Genomic DNA, 17,260 nt, shown 5'->3' on the forward strand with positions numbered 1-17,260 from the left:
CACTCCTGACATGGGATGCTGACGTACGAAGTGGTGGTTGAACCCACTGAAGCAAAACACTTATGTTTAATTTTCTGTTCATCATTGAATAGCCAGTAAGTTTACAGAGTTCTTAAGATCATTAATACGTTGATTATTTTATTACTAAAAGGAGAAGTTTCTTGTTTGCACTCAGATTATCTAGAGTTATTTATTTATTTGTTTGAAAGGCAGCGTTACAGAGAGGCAAAAGCACACAGAGAAAGACCGAGTGATCGATCTTCCAGCCACTGGTTTACTACCCAAATGGCCGCAACAGCCAGAGTTGGGCTGATAGGTAGCTAGGAGCCAGGAGTTTCTTCTGGGTCTCCCACGTGGGTGCAGGGGCCCAAGGACTTGGACCGTCTTCCACTGCTTTCACAGGCACATAGCAGGGATTCGGATCAGAAGTGAAACAGCTAGGACTTGAACCAGCACCCATATGAGACTACCACTATTATTTAAGTACTATACCACAGCGCCGGCCCCAAGGTATTTTTTTTTTGAATGTTTATTGTACTGAACTGAATCTAAGTGACAACTATAAAAATTTATTTAAATTAATTAAGTGGTTATCATGTAACATCATTATTAGAATTTTTAAAAATATTTTTCTTCATTTGCTACTGTTGATGCACCATGCTAAAATAAGTGTCTTCTTCATATTTCACACACTTGAAATGGATTCTCTGGACCTCTGCCACCCACATGGGAGACCAAGTTGGAGTTCTAGTCTTCTGGCATCAGAGCGTCCTAGACCTGGCTGTTTGCACTCATTTGGAGAGTGTATAAGTGGAAGGAAAGCTTCTCTCGCTTGCTCTCTCTCTCTCTCACTCTCTCTCATCCTTCAAATAAATACTTCTCAAAAAATCTTAAAATTTAAAACAAACATATGTGGTACTTGGTTCACTCCCCAAACGCCTTCAAAAGTCAGGGGGTAGGGCCAGGACAAAATCAGGAACCAGGAACTCCATCTGGGTAATGCACATGAGTGTAAGAGGCCCAAGCACTTGAACCATCAGCTGCTGCCTCCAAAGGTGTGCATTCGCAGGGAGCTGCATGCTTTAATATTATTTTGTGCTTATTTTCCCCAAAGAAACCATTTATTTAATGAGTACAAATTTTATAAGTACAAATTCAGGAATATAGTGATTCATCCCAACTCCACTCCCACCCCACCTGTTCCCCTCTCTCCCATTCCCAATCTCATTCTCCATTAAGACATGAAAAAAAAAACTGTTCCTCAACAGGGAAGACAAGGGCTGTTCAAGTCATTGCTTCTCAAAGTGTCAATTTCACTTCTACAGATTTCCTTTTAGGCACTCTATTAGTTATGACAAATCAAGGAGAACATATGATATTTATCCCTTTGGGACTGGCTTATTTCAGAAAATATGTTTTCCAGATTCATCCATTTTTTGCAAATGTCGATTTCCTTTTTTATGGTTGTGTAGTATTCCATGGAGTACATATGCCATAATTTCTTTATCCAGTCTTCTGTTGACAGGCATTTAGGTTGCTTCCATGTCTTAGCTATTGTGAATTGAGCTGCCATAAACATGGGGGTGCAGATAACTGTTTTATTTGCTGATTTCATTTCCCTTGGGTAAATTCCTAAGAGTGGGATGGCTGTGTCATGTGGTAGGTCTATATTCAGATTTCTGAGGTATCTCCAAACTGTTTTTCCCCAGTGATTTTTTTTTGACAGGCAAAGTTAGACAGTGAGAGAGTGAGACAGAGAGAAAGGTCTTCCTTCCATTGGCTCACCCCCCAGATGGCTGCTACAGCTGGTGCGCTGCGCCTATCCGAAGCCAGGAGCCAGGTACTTCCTCCTGGTCTCCCATGTGGATGCAGGCCCCAAGCACTTGGGCTATCCTCCACTGCCTTTCCGGGCCACAGCAGAGAGCTGGACTGGAAGAGAAGCAACTGGAACAGAATCCGGAGCCCCAACCGAGACTAGAACCTGGGGTGCTGGCACTGCAGGCGGAGGATTAGCCTAGTGAGCCACAGCACTGGCCATTTCCATCGTGATTTTACCAGTTTATCATTCCCACCAACAGTGGATTAGAGTACCCTTTTCCCCACATCCTCGCCAGCATTTGTTGTTTATAGATTTCTGTATGAAAGCCATTCAAACTGGGATGAGGTGAAACCTCATTGTGGTTTTAATTTGTATCTTCCTGATGGCTAGTGATCCTGAACATTTTTTCATGTGCCTCCTGGCCATTTGTATTTACTCTTTTAAAAAATGTCTGTTTAAGTCCTTTGTTCTGCTTCATACTCCTGCATGTGGAAATCCGGTTTTCCCACCACTAGGTGTTAAAAGAGACTATCCTTGATCCAGGAATTGGTTTTAGCTTCATGGTCAAATAGAAGTTGCTTGTAGATGTGTGGACTGATTTCTGGTGTTTCTATTCTGCTCCATTGGTCTATCCATCTGTTTTGTACTAGTACCAGGCTGTTTTGATTATAACTGCCTTGTACCATGGCTTGAAATCTGGTATTGTGATGCCTCCGGCTTTGTTTGTGTTGTCTAAGATTGCTTGAGATATTCGAGGTCTCCTGTGCCTCCACATGAATTTCAGTATCATCTTTGCTAGATATGAGAACATCATCTTTGGTATTTTGATTGGTATCACACTGAATCAGTAGACTGCTTTCAGAAGAACAGACATTTTGATGATATTGATTCTTCCAATCCATGAACATGGAAACATTTTTCATTTTTTTTGTATCTTCTTCTATTTCTTTCTTTAATGTTTTTAATTCTCATTGTAGAGATCTTTGACATCCTTGGTTAAATTTCTTCCAAGCTATTTGATTTTTTTGTAGTTATTGTGAATGATACTGATCTTAGAAGTTCTTTTTCAGCCATGGCATTGACTGTGTATACAACAGCTGTTGATTTTTGTGTTTTGATTTTACATCCTGCTACTTTACCAACCTCTTCTATGAGTTCCAACTGTCTCTTGATGGAGTTTTTTTGGATCCCCTATATATAGAATCATGACATCTGCAATTAGGGATACTTTGACTTCCTCATTCCCAATTCAAATCCCTTTTATTTCTTTTTCTTGTCTAACAGCTCTAGCAAAAACTTCCAGGGCTCTATTGAATAGCAAAGGTAAGAGTGGGCATCCTTGTCTGGTTCCAGATCTCAATGGGAATGTTTCCAACTTTTTGCCATTCAATAGGATGCTGGCTGTGGGTTTGTCATATAAATTGCCTTGACTGTGTTGAGGAATGTTCCTTCTGAAACCAGTTGCTTAGAGTTTGCATCATGAAAGGGTGTTGTATTTTATCAAATGCTTTCTCTGCATCTATTGAGATAATCATATGGTTTTTGTTCTTCAGTTTGTTAATGTGATGTATCACATTGATTGATTTGTGACTGTGGAATCATCCTGGCATACTAGGGATAAATCCTATGTGGTCCGGGTGAATGATCTTTCTGATGTGTTGTTGGATTTGATTGGCCAGAATTTTGTTGAGGATTTTTACATCTATGTTCACCAGAGAAATTGGTCTGTAGTCCCCTTTGTTGTATATTTTTCAGGTCTAGGAATTAAGGTGATGCTGGCTTTACAGAAAGAATTTGGGAAGATTGCTTCTCTTTCAATTGTTTTGAACAACCCCAGCAATGTCTCTTGCCAGGTAACCAAGGAGCCCTGATCATGTGGAGCCTTCCACAGTGTCCCAGCCACACCCTGAGTCCTCCCACACAACCTCAGTGTGTTTTCACAGTCCTGGCACACAAACCTCCCACAGTCATGAGCATTCAGCCCCTTGTCTGTTCTCTCTACCAGACTCAGGAGTCTGCACTTAGCTGGTTGCAGATACAAGCTAGCACAGCTGTTACATATGACCAAAATGGCACCTTCTCTCTGTTACCTTGTTATAGGACTCCTTTGCAGGATGATTGGAGAGAGAGAAAATATGAACACCCTTTGTTTTTTCTACTCTAGTTTGGTGGGTACACTATCCCCCATGGGGATACAAGCCAGATTCTCTCTAGGATCCCCCCGCAGCTTTGTCACCAGTGGCTTGGGCTGCTGCAGTCTGGTCTCACCTTGCTCTCCAACGCTGGTGCCAAGGCTCTTGGCTGGTGGGTACCAAAGCTGTACGTGTGATTGCCCTCCATGTAGTCCACTGCATTCCTCCTTAGAGGTTCCTCTGCTCTTTTCTCCCTAACTCTTCCCTGAGACTGCACTCTTCCCTCTTTCGTTAAACTATCTTCTCCTAGACTCCAGCATCAAGCTCCCTCCTTACTCTGCCATCTTAATCCACTCCCCCATAACGCGGAGCTGAATGTTTAATGGAATAATTCTACCTTGGTAAAAGCTCACTGGTTTGTGGGTTTTTTCTTTTTTTAGTGTTGTTTGTTTTTTGAGAAACTTAACTGTCCTCTTTTCCCAGGATACTTCTGAAATGTGATATATAGTATTCATACACTATAATTAATTGGCCCATTTTATTTTTTAGTTGTGAATTAATTTCAAGGGAAGCTTCAAACTTCATTTTTTTTAACTTTTATTTAATGAATATAGATTTCCAAAGTACAGCTTATGGACTACATTGGCTTCCCCTCCCCCCCGATGACTTTCCTCCCACCCGCAACCCTCCCCTTTCCCGCACTCTCTCCCCTTCCATTCATATCAAGATTCATTTTCAATTTTCTATATATACAGAAGATCAGTTTAGTATACATTAAGTAAAGATTTCAATAGTTTGCACCCACTTAGAAACACAAAGTGAACTGAAATTAATCACTTGGACTAGTGAGATGGCATTGGTACATGCCACCTTGATGGGATTGAATTGGAGTCCCCTGGCATGTTTCTAACTCTACCATTTGGGGCAAGTCAGCTTGAGCATGTCCCAAATCGTACATCTCTTCCCTCTCTTATTCCCACTCTTATGTTTAACAGGGATCACATTTCAGTTAAATTTCAACACTGAAGAATAACTGTGTATTAATTACAGAATTAAACCAGTCATATTAAGTAGAACAGACAAAAAAAACTACTAAGAGGGATAATGTATTAAGTTGTTCATTAACAGTCAGGGTGTAGTCCAAGTGATCAATTTCAGTTCACAATTGATCATAATGAAAGGACTAAGAGTCAAAGGGAGCACATAAACAAGTATAGTACCTGCTAATACTAACCGATAGAATAAATAAAGGGGAGAGTGATCCAACATGGGAAGCGAGATACTCAGCAGACTCATTGAATGGCGGATGATACAGAATTTCAAAAGAACTTCCAGCCTCAGAGGCAATATTCCCTCAGGAATAACTGGTAAAGAAAGCTGAGATAACAGAAAAGGTAAGATCAATAAAGATAATTGAAGAGATAACAACTGCCCCCAGGTCACTGCTTTAAGATGGTCAAACTGTGCGCACGCACACATAAACATTCTTAGATGGGTGCACACACACGCCCACACACACAAACATGCTCCACTGAATTCTAAAGAAATGACAAATAGAAAGGAAAAGCTATGCTAAGCAAGGAAGGAAGGGAGAAAATAAAAATACGTCAGAGGGGCGGGGCCGCGGCTCACTAGGCTAATCCTCCGCCTTGCGGCGCCGGCACACCAGGTTCTAGTCCCGGTCGGGGCGCCAGATTCTGTCCCGGTTGCCCCTCTTCCAGGCCAGCTCTCTGCTGTGGCCAGGGAGTGCAGTGGAGGATGGCCCAAGTGCTTGGGCCCTGCATCCCATGGGAGACCAAGATAAGTACCTGGCTCCTGCCATCGGATCAGCGTGGTGCGCCGGCCGCAGCACGCCGGCTGTGGCGGCCATTGGAGGGTGAACCAACGGCAAAGGAAGACCTTTCTCTCTGTCTCTCTCTCTCACTGTCCACTCTGCCTGTCAAAAAAAAAAATCTGACTTTTGAATAAATAAATAAATAAATCTTTAAAAAAATACATCAGAGGAAGAAAGCAAGTCGCAGAAAGAAATCTGACTGTATCAGTATGTGTGATTCACAGTCTTCAAGTGACAGTAACACATAATAAAAGATGTATTATAGGATAAATGCAAGCTAGACAAAGGAAAACTATGAATTTAAATATAAAATAATTGGGGCCAGCGCTGTGGCACAGTGGGTTAACGTCCTGGCCTGAAGCACCGGCATCCCCTATGGGCACCGGTTCTAGTCCCAGCTGCTCCACTTCCCTTCCAGCTCTCTGCTGTGGCCTGGGAAAGCAGAAGATGGCCCAAGTCCTTGGTCCCCTGCACCCACATGGGAGCCCTGGAAGAAGCTCCTGGCTCCTGGCTTCGGATCGGCGCAGCTCAGTCTGTTGTGGCCAATTGGGGAGAGTATCACCAGATGGAAGACCTCTCTCTCTCTCTCTTTCTGCCTCTCCTCTCTCTGTGTTACTCTTTCAAATAAATAAATACATCTTTAAAAAATTCTTTATATACATAATAATTGTAATACATATTATCTACTACGGCACAGAGCTAGCCCTCATGTAACATATATTATCAAAAGCAAGAAAGACCCATATAATATGGCAGGTATTCATAACAGTTTTATACTGTGCAGTTTAAAATATCTTTCCTTAAAAAGTGGCTTTCTGTGACTAAACTTAGGAGTTAATTCATCTTGCCTTCCACAGAAGGTGCCTGGTCCTGAGCTGAATACAGCATATCCTTGAAAACCTATTTAAAAAGAAAGAAAAGCAATACATATAATCCTAAGTAAACTTTATATTGATGGTATTTGAAGCTAAACAATTCCATTTTAATATCCAATGACCACGTATTGCATCCTACATTGAAAATTTAATGAAATACTTTAGCTTGAAGAAGCTAAAATCCAAATATACTTTCACATCAATCCAGTACCATCTAAGATGGGAGCTACAGGGCAGTCAATTGGCACGGTGGTTAAGCAGCTGCTAGGGACACACACAACCCATATATAAGTGCCTGGTTCGATACTCACTCTGCTTTCAACCCAGCCTCCTGCTAATATGCAGAAGGTGACAGCTCTGGTGGTTAGGTCCTTGCCACCCAAATGACAGACCCAGATAGAGTTCTGGGCTCCTAGTTTCAGTCTGGCCCAGCACAGGCTCTTGCAGGCCTTTAAGGAATGAGCTAGAAGAGGGGTAACTCTCTTTCAAATAAATAAAAATAAATTATAAATTTTTAAATGGGGGATAATCTGTATACTTTAAAAATTAAAGGGCACTTGGAAAAGGATGAGATATCATAAACTCTTGACTAATAGAAAAATGGTGCAAGCAAATGAGAACAAAGTTCTAGAGAAATTTCAACGGCACTTTTAAAAATTCACAGAAAATGAAATTGAAAATAAATTAATTTTCATGCAAAAAATTGAGAACCATGCATAGTTTTGTCATAATATGCATTTCCATGACCTTTTTGGAAGTATAATCCTATATCAGAATCCTGCATTTACAAAAATGAAGAACTGAATATATGATTTAAGTATAGTTTTACCATTATAGTGACATATATAGATAACATAAAATTCACATCTTAATGATTTGTAGGTGTATGTAGTTTCTGTAGTGTTAAGTACTTTCACACTGTGCAAGCAAGTTCCAAAAATCTTTTGCATCTTGAATACAAACACAGGTTAAGTTATATCTCATTCAGTATGCTTAGAAAGTGTTTCACATTTGAGTTATTCAGATTTTTTCGTATATTTTCAGACTTTAACAGCTGCGTAACCCTAAACTAAAAATCCAAAATCCAAATGTCCCAAAATCTAAAACATCATGATGATCATCATGTAGAAGTACTGTGGGTTTTAGATTTTCAGATTAGGGATACTCTATCTGTACTTCTCAACAGACATCTGGAAAGTGTAAGAGTTTAAGATGAAAAAGAATCCAAATTTTATTTCTCCCTCACCTAACCCACATAGATTAGCTAATAACACATATTTAGGTCATTTGGATTGTTGGAGTCTGATTATCAGTAAGCAGTTGGAGACAGGATGAGAAAAATTCTTCATATCAATAAAAATAACACCCCTACCTCCTAAAGAAAAGGATTCAACCTATGTATTTAAGAGGCAAAGAGAGAGAGAACAGGCTTCCACTCACTGACTCACTCCCAAAATGACAGCAACAGCCAGGGCAGTGCAGGGCACAGAAGTCAGAAGCCAGGAGGCAGAAATAAAACCTAGCTTTATCACATAGGTGCAGGAACCTAACCACTTGAGTCATCACTGTTGCCTCCAGGAACTGCATTGGCAGGAAGCTGGAGGTGGGAATTGAATGTAGGCTCTCTGATGTGGGATGCAGATGTCTTAACTACTCACTGCTCCTCAACTCAATTTTTTTAAGATTTATTTTATTTATTTGAAAGACAGAGTTACAGAGAGAGGTAGAGACAGAGAGATAGAGAGGTCTTCCATCCACTTGTTCACTCCTCAGATGGCCGCAACAGCTGGGCCAGTCCGAAGCCAGGAGCCAAGAGCTTCTTTTGGGTCTCCCCCATGGGTGCGGGGGCCCAAGGACTTGGGCCATCTTCCACTGCTATCCCAGGCCACAGCAGAGAGCTGGATCAGAAGAGGAGCAGCCAGGACTAGAACCGGAGCCCATATGGGATGCCGGCACTGCAGGCTGTGGCTTTAACCCACTGCGCCACAGAGCCAGCCCCTCCTCAACTAATTTTAATCCTAGTTAACGGGGTTGGCACTGTGGTGTAGTGGGTAAAGCTGGCGCCTGCAGTGCCAGCATCCCATATGGGCACCAGTTCGAGTCCTGGCTGCTCTCATTCTGATCCAGCTCTCAGCTATGACCTGGGAAAGCAGTAGAAGATGGCCCAAGTCGTTGGGTCGCTACACCCACGTGGGAAACCCGGAAGAAGCTCCTGGCTTTGGATCAGCAAGAATCTAGGGACCCTAAGGTAATTAAAGACGGACTGTATTCAGAATGGTAGTTTCTTGATTAAGTTGATTCAATACAATCAACAAACACATGTAGGCTTTCGAAGTGTTTATATGTTGTGGTATGTGTGTGTGCATCTGTGTGTGCATGTGGGTACGTGTCTAATGAAGTCTGCAGTGCTGCTCCTGGGTCTGCCATGCTCGAGGCCGCTCAGATGTGTCCCCCCAGGGTGCCCCAGTAGAGGCCCATGTTCCCCATCACCGGGAGGAAGTGGGGTCCCAAGGGCCCGGGTTCCCCAGCTGGCGCCATAGCAGCCAGATGGGATACCAAAGGGCTGCGCAGTACCGCCTGCGGTCGCCAGGTGTCGCCCCTGTGCCTGAGTGAAGGTGGGAAAGTTGCTTTTAGAGAGTACTCCCAGTCTCATCAACCTTACACAAAGAGTTCTCTAGAGCACTGCTGCCCCACCCCAGCCATAGGCATCAGAGGGTAGAGCTGCACCTGCCTTGATGTTTGCTGATTTTCCTCTAAACCCCTTGAGCCTGGATGAGGAAGTGGTCATGGGAGTTCCAATGCATCTTACAGGGTGGGATCTCCATTCCTCCTTGAAATTTAGTAGACCTTGGTACCTGGAAGTCAGCCAACTCGTGTCCAGGGGTGTGACATTTGTGCAAGGGCGCTGGAGACCAAGGTCTCACACACACGCAATCAGAGGTTTCTGGTGTCAGTATTCATGAATTATCCTCGGGGAAAGGAGATGGGGATCGACACATCAGAACTCTGCCTTTGTACAGGGGCATGTCTGTATAGTTCTGATCTGGTTTACAATCATGTTTATTATTTGGATTTATCTGCTGTCTTTCTTTTATGTAGAATTACTATGAATTAACCTTGAGGTCAATGCAGAGTTCACCACTTAGGAAAAAGAAAAACATTCTAAGGTGAAGGAAAAGTAAAATAAAACTTTTCACTAGTAAGCTTATCTTTAATGGCAGTTTTTCAAGAAGAAAGAACAATAAATGTGTCAATAATCACCATAAATAGAAATAATCTAAATGCCAATTAAAAGGGATTGGCAGAGTAGATGTAAAAATATCCAACTACAGACACACAAAACTTACTTTCTAACAACTACATTGGTAGATTTAAAGTACTTAGTGGGAAAAATACAATCCAGTAATTTTTAAAAAGAGTGATGGCAACAATAATATTGGATAAAATTACTTTGGGAAGAGGCATAATTAGAAATGAAGAAGGACATCTATAATGATAAGCGGATCAAATCCATCAAGAACAACAAACAAATCTAACTATTAACCCATCAAGTAACATTTTGCAAATACATGGATCAAAACTGCTTGAGCTGAATAGACAAATGTACAGTTACAGTTTCTGTCTTCAACAGTCTCACCTTCAGCAAGTGGTAGGACAGCAAGGCAAAATATCAGGAAGAATGTCGCAGATATGAATAATATAATCAACGCAGAGGATGCAAGTGATATATAAAAATACCGTACCCAACAACAAGTCCAACGGAGCCTGGCATCCAGCTGACAGACGCCTCCTGCCCTTTACACAGCTCAACACCTCTGTGAGGCCACATGGTCATGTAAGTCACCCAAGGAGGGCTGGGAACAGATGAACGGACAGTGTGACGCTATGACTCAGTAAGAAATACATGAGTACAGTTTCACCACATAAAGAGTACGGCATGTTCCGAGAAATGCCTCGGTAGGTGATTTTACTGCCGTTCCCACATCATAGAGTCTACAAACACAAACCTAGGTGATGCGGCACTGCACAGGTTACCTGGACAGCACATTGCTATACCCAGCACTGCAGGCAGTTGTCAAACACGGTAGGTATTTGTGCATCTAAACATAGACAGGCCCCATACAGATAGGATACAAACATAGCACCTGCACAGGGCACATACTGTGATTGGAGCTTGCAAGGTTTTAAGCTGCTTTCTGTGAGCCAGTGAGTGAGGAGTGAGCTTGAAGTTCTCAGCACCAAAGTACACTACTCTACTCTTCTTCACACTGCACACTCAGGCCACACTGAATGAGCTCAACGTTTGTTCTTCAATAATAAATAAACATATAGTACTCCATAGATTTGTACAAATTGTGTATGTCTGTTAAATTGTTTTAAAATAAAAGTGTTTTTAAAATAGAGACAAACACACTCAGTTCTTCCAGTGGGTGGTTGATTAGTTCTGAGGGATGATGACTAATGATAATAACAATAATAATAAAGTAACAGCCAGTGCCGCGGCCTACTAGGCTAATCCTCCACCTGTGGCACCGGCACTCCAGGTTCTAGTCCCGGTTGGGGCACCAGATTCTGTCCCGGATGCTCCTCTTTCAGTCCAGCTCTCTGCTCTGGTTCGGGAAGGCAGTGGAGGATGGCCCAAGTGCTTGGGCCCTGCACCCGCATGGGAGACCAGGAGGAAGCACCTGGCTCCTGGCTTTGGATCGGCGCAATGCGCCAGCCGTAGTGGGCATTTGAGGGGTGAACCAATGGAAGGAAGACCTTTCTCTCTCCCTCTCTCTCACTGTCTAACTCTGCCTGTCAAAATATAAATAAATAAATAACAGCTTATTGCAACTTCTTTACATTCTGAACTTTCTAATTTTTAAAGACATTTGATTCTTCTAGTAACTCTTAGCTTAAAACAGACACAACTGTATTAAAATTTTTGTTATTTCATTTTTTCTATTTAAAAATTTTCTTTTTGACATTGTAAACTTTGTTACAAGTGAAGAAACAGTCACACACACACACACACACCTGTCTCAGCATCCTGGAGGCCATGCACTTGCACACCAGAGCTCAGATCTCTTGCCCTCCCTCAGCACCTTGAACTTCCAGCCTGCATGAACTGCACAGTCAGCATCCCCAGGCAGATGCCCTCTCCTGTCCTCCTGAGCACCACTGAGCCTGTCTGATCCTGGGATGCTCTCAACCTGCAGCCTCGCCTGGAGGCCACAGAGATCCTGCACTGGGGTTGAGCACCCTTCCCTCAGGGGCCGCTGGGAACCACTCAGGCTGGCCAGGATGTTGGGACAGAGTGGCCCATGGTACAGCAGCAATACAATGTCACAGCTGGGATGGGTTACACGGGGGTCACTCATGGGCCACACTCACAGTTGTCTGCTGCTGCCCAGAGCACTGAGATGCACTGGAGCTCATCAATGGTCCTGAGTCAAGGGCCTTCAGCTGCCACCTGTCACCTGACACCTGCCCCCGACATAGCCAAGGCCATGGACAGCAACACATCCCCTGCAAGCTGCAGCTTCTAGAATATGAGTAACTTCACAGGCATTCCACACTCTTTTTCCCACACTGGCATTTGCTCTGAGATCCACCTGGGCAGTCAGTGTCACTTCTCACTGTGCTTACCCATGAAGGAGCACTTTTCTTCCACATGCAGAGGCTTAAACCACAGGGCCAGCCACAGTTACTGCCTTTTTTATATATGGCTTTTCTTTCTTCTTGATGAGATTTGCCTCTAGGATCACCAAATTAATAGATGGTTAAAAAAATTATACATCCCTTCACTGAAAGATCTTTGAATGCACACATAAAGTCATGCATAATTATGGTATACCATGTGATGTTCCAATATGTCTGTGTGTTTTATAACAGACAAAGCAAATGGGGTACCCATGAGATGCTACTCCTCCATTACAAACAGGGGAAATTTTTTTTTTGACAGGCAGTTAGATAATGAGAGAGAGAGAGAGAGAGAGACAGAGAGAAAGGTCTTCCTTTACCATTGGTTCACCCTCCAAATGGCCACTATGGCCGGCGCGCTGTGCCAATCCGAAGCCAGGAGCCAGGTGCTTCCTCCTGGTCTCCCATGCGAGTGCAGGGCCCAAGCACTTGGGCCATCCTCCACTGCCTTTCTGGGCCACAGCAGAGAACTGGACCGGAAGAGGAGCAACCAGGACAGAACCTAGCACCCCAACCGGGACTAGAACCGGAGTGCCCATGATGCAGGCAGAGGATTAGCCTAGTGAGCCGTGGTGCCGGCCTGGAAATCTTGTCATAGGTATCAGCATGCATGGATGTGGTCATTATTTCTTGTGAAGTAAACTAGACTTAGAAAGGCAAGTGTTGCATGATTTCACTCATATGTGACGGCTAAAAAATGCATGACCATGAAAAAGCTAAAAATATAAGGATGATGTACAGAGGCTGAGCAGGAAAGAGGCAGGGAGGGATGGAGATGGGTTGATTCCGGGGTACTCAATTGTAGCTGGGGAGGTGTAAGTGCTTGGTTTCTGTTGCACAATAGAGTGACTACAGAGAATCTCATCCATTGTTATTTCCTTTCTCCTGGTTTCCCCCCAAATTGCATAATGTTTTATTCTTAACATCCTTAGCTATAAAGTATGGAAATTTGTTGATTATTTATTTTGTCTGTACATTTATAAACAATCTATGATTAACTCAATTTCAATAGAGTATTCTAATGACCTATATTTAAAATTTTATTTCTCATTTGATTCATAAGTTTCATACAAGTATTTTTAAAAATCTTGTAATATTTTGCAAGTTTTTTTTCACATTCATTTTTTGTATCATTGTAGATTGATATGGAGAGTGAGAAGTGCTTTGGATATACAAGTTTGTGGAGATTCTATTTGATTTTGCTAAGTGATTTATATTTTCAAGTGTTTCCTGTAACAAAAGGGAATTAAATTACCTTTATTCCTACTTCCATTCTCTGTGTCTTCATTGGCTACAACTTTGCTGGGTCCCTAACTGATGTGGACAGCTCCAATGCTGAATCCCATGAATCCCTTTCTCAGTCGATTGTGATAGTTTATTTTCTATATTCGATGCAGTTTTAACTAATATGTACATGTTCAGATGTTATAATACCACTGTGATATTTTCAGTTTTCTATTAAATTTTTCTAGCTTGAATTTCATTTCTTTGAAAACACTGCCTTCTTTCTTATTTTTGAAGATATTATTTATTTATACAAGAGGCAGAGTTATAGACAGGAGAGCGAGAGAGACAGAGAGAGAGAGAAAGAGAGAGAGAAAGATTTAGAGAGAGATATTTTCCATCCACTAGCTTACTCCCCACATGGCCGCAATAGCCAGAGCTGGGCTGATCCAAATCCAGGAGCCTGGAGCTTCCTCCCGGTCTCTCACATGGGTGAAGGGGTCAAGCACTTGCAGTGTCTTCCACGGCCTTCACAGGCAATAGCAGAGAGCTGTATCAGAAGAGGAGCAACTGGGACTAGAACCAGTGCCCATATGAAATGCCAGCACTGCAGGCTGAGGCTTAGTCTACTATGCCACAGAGCTGGTCCTGTCTTACCTTTTTGATATGTACATTTATGTTTTCTTTGTTAGACTATGTTGAAGGTTTTTATTTAATGAATATGAATTTCGTACATACAGATTTTAGGGATATAGTGTTTCTTCCCCCCATTCCCACCTCCCACCCCCTCTCCCATTCCATTTTCCATTAAGATTCATTTTTAATTGACTTTATATACTGAAGACCAACTCTATACTAAGTAGAGATTTCAATTATATGCACCCACACGGACACACAAAGTATCAAGAACAGTTTGAAGACAAGTTTTACCATTGATTCTCAAAGTACACCTCATTAAGGACAGAGGTCCAACACGGGGAGCAAGTGTTGTTGATTTAACAAATGACACTCTTATTTATGACGTCAGTGATCACCCAAGGCTCACCATGAGCTGCAAAGGCTATGGAAGTCTTCTGAGTCCACAAACTCCATCCATTTTTAGACAAGACCCTATGCAGAGTGGAACTTCTCTCCTCCCTTCAGAGGAAAGTACATCCTTCTTTGATGGCCCTTTCTTTCCACTGGGGTCTCACTCACAGAGATCTTTGATGAAGAACCGTGTTTGCCACTATGTCTTGGCTTTCCATGCCTGAAATGCTCTCATAGTATTTTCAGTCAGACCTGAATGCCTTAGGGGCTGATTCTGAGGTCAGAGTGCTGTTTAGGGTGCTTGTCATTCTATGAGTCTGCTGTGTGCACTGCTTCCCATGTTGAACTTTCTCTCCTTTGTAATTCTATCTATTGTTATTACCAGGCACTTGGTCTTATTTATGTGATCCCTTTGACTTAGGGTCTAACTATATGACCAATCCCATACTTAATATGATCAATTTATCCCATAAGATGGGATTAGTGCCAGGAATTTGGAGCCCCATGGCAAGTTTTTAGCTTCACCCTTAGGGTAAGTCTGTGGGAATGTGTGAGGATCTGTATGGCTCCTCACCCTTTCTTTCCTACACTGTTTATAACTGGGATCTATTTTCAATCTATAATTAATTATACGTTAAGTAAGGAGTTCAACCAATGGTATTAAGCAGAGAAAAAATAGAACAAAAATAAGTAAATAAAATGAAATAATTAACTATTAAACAAAAGCCAAGATAAGGGCTGCTTAAGTAATTGCGTCTCATAATGTCCGTTTCAAAACTATGGAACGTTTCACAAATTTGCATGTCATCCTTGGGCACGGGCCATGCTAATCTTCTCTGTATTGTCCAGTTTTAGCAGATGTGCTGCTGAAGTGAGCATTCTCTCTAACTTTTTAAATGCACTTTAGATACCAGGGTACTTCAAGAAGCTTGCAGAAGGTAATAGAAGTAAAATATAAGCTTATTTTGCCAGAAAAATACTGAAATGTATGCAGAGTTTTTTGTCATAATATTCATGTTCAAGAGCATTGTTAAGACCATATTTATGCATGGATATTTCTTGGCACCAAAATGAACTTACCCATTTTTTTTAAAGATTCATTTATATATTTAAAGGCAGAGTGAGTGGCCTCCCCAGATGGCCACAATGGCTGGACCTGGGCAAATCTGAAGCCAGGAGCTTCTTCTGGGTCTCCCACATGGGCATCAGCAGGGAACTGGATGGCAAGTGGAGCAGCCAGGTCTCGAACCAATGCCCACATGGCAAGCAAGCATCACAAGCTGCAGCTGTACCTGCTACGCCACAGCCTTGGTCACATGAACCTGTCTTTTAATGCTGCTTTCCAAAACGTTCTCAAGTGCCCTAAAATATATATATATATATATATATATACACACACACACACACACACACACACACACACACTTATATACTGACCTGGTCATCTTTCTATGGGGATAGATATCCTGTGTGATCATCTCTCCCCCACAAGAATCAAAGCTCTGAAATACAATTTCAGCCATATGCGTAAGTCTTGGCTTGAGTCCTGGGTTGCTGGCTTCTTTTCCGTTTGGAGAAGGGGCTTGGTATCGTCCTTCCTCTAATGGAATTGCTCCAGACATCCAAAGCTTACTCCTGGGGATCTCTGTGTACACACACAGAATCCTGTGAGTCTGCACACTCAGATGTGCTGTTTCAAAGTGCAGGGGCTCCTGCTTCCTTGGCTTGCAGCTCCTCTTCCTCACCCTTCCTTTCTGAAGTTCGCCCTATTTGTCTATACTTTATGCATTCTCCAGAGGCTTCCCTGAGCCCCTCCCCAGCAGCAGTTTTCCGTCTGTGGTTCTGGGCATGCTCTTAACCATGAAAGGGCTTCTTGCAACAAGCTCTTCTTTGTTTGCTTGTTTAAAATATCTTTTCTCAAACAGTATTTTATACTTTATGTTCTGTATGGGTGCAAACTGATGAAATCTTTATTTAATACATACTAAATTGATCTTCTGTATATAAAGATAATTGAAAATGAATCTTGATGTCAATGCAATTGGAGAGGGAGCGGGAGATGGGAGGGGTGTGGGTGGGAGGGAAATTATGGGGGGGAAGCCATTGTAATCCATAAACTGTACTTTGGAAATTATATTTACAAATAAAAGTTTTAAAAAAATCTTTTCTTTTCTCAAAGCTAATAAGTGCTTTACAGGAAACTTAAAAACACAAGACACAAAGAAAAAAGTCATCTGCAATCACAAGCAGTTGAGTTTAACATGTCCTTTTGGGTCCCGTGCATGCACACACAACACCCACATTTATGTGACTGAGATACAGAATGTACCCATCATGCTTTTTGACATTTCAAGAATATTTACCAATTCCAAATGCCAAAGATGTATGAGGATTTTAATAACCAAGAATATACTACATCAACTCAGTCTTTTAGGAAAAACTGTAATTGATTTTCTTGGAAACAACACTTTTGTAAAAGACAAAAATAGCAACAGGCCTCTAAATACAAGTTTTCGCCAAGTTGCAATTAAGATGCTGCATTCCCTTCCTGCCCTACACTGACACCCACAGCAACGTGTTCTGTGTGTTCTGTTTCTAAGAGAATTGTTCTAAGAGAATTCATGACCACTTTGGTATTATAAAAATATTATAAAGAAAGCAT

The 17,260-nt window shown here is 42.0% G+C and overlaps 1 protein-coding gene and 1 non-coding gene across 3 annotated transcripts in view; one reads left to right on the forward strand and one right to left on the reverse strand.

Moving 5' to 3' along the window:
- The window catches only part of LOC100344441 (uncharacterized), a 107,768-nt gene that overhangs the window by 80,279 nt on the left and 10,229 nt on the right, over positions 1–17,260 (forward strand). The gene's annotated exons all lie outside the window — the stretch shown is intronic.
- LOC127487790 (U6 spliceosomal RNA) lies at positions 15,372–15,477 on the reverse strand. The gene has a single exon (XR_007914971.1). It is a non-coding gene; the product is annotated as a U6 spliceosomal RNA (small nuclear RNA).

The sequence above is a fragment of the Oryctolagus cuniculus genome, chromosome 11 (genome assembly GCF_964237555.1).
Source record: "Oryctolagus cuniculus chromosome 11, mOryCun1.1, whole genome shotgun sequence".
NCBI classification, from domain to species: Eukaryota; Metazoa; Chordata; class Mammalia; order Lagomorpha; family Leporidae; genus Oryctolagus; species Oryctolagus cuniculus.